We start from the raw sequence: 511 nt of genomic DNA on the forward strand, positions 1-511 counted from the left end.
TTCCATGACAGCCACCAACACAACACCCCCCCCCCCCAACGTTCATTATCTTCAGCCTCAGCCCTTTGTGGGAAGGCTTGGAAGCTGCACTGCCTCTACTTGGGGTGGGGGAATGCAATGGGTTTGCCCCTGGAGCTGCTCTTTGCCTTCCTACTGGGCTTTCCCCCCTCATGGCACCAGCCACCTCTGCCCTCATCCTCCTTCCCAAGTGCCTGCATAATTTTCCAAGGTCTGCAGTATTTTTGTAACTTCCATTTCTCTAGTATTGAGCCTGCAGCTTTCAATGTTCATTTATTATGCTTCCCCTATTAAACATTGGAGGAAACCAGCTTTCCCCTGAGGCTCTGGGCTGTTGATGTCTCCTTTGAAAGATGTGTTCATCAATAAAATCTGGTTTTCCTGCTTTCTCACTGCCTCAGTCTCAATACAGCCCTCTAGGAGACAGGGAGGGCTGGTGGGCAGGGGGGCCTATGGGCACCTGCCCTCCCGGCAGGGGTGGGGATGCTGTGTG

Source organism: Phaethon lepturus, unplaced genomic scaffold, assembly GCF_000687285.1.
Source record: "Phaethon lepturus isolate BGI_N335 unplaced genomic scaffold, ASM68728v1 scaffold31246, whole genome shotgun sequence".
Taxonomy (NCBI): Eukaryota; Metazoa; Chordata; class Aves; order Phaethontiformes; family Phaethontidae; genus Phaethon; species Phaethon lepturus.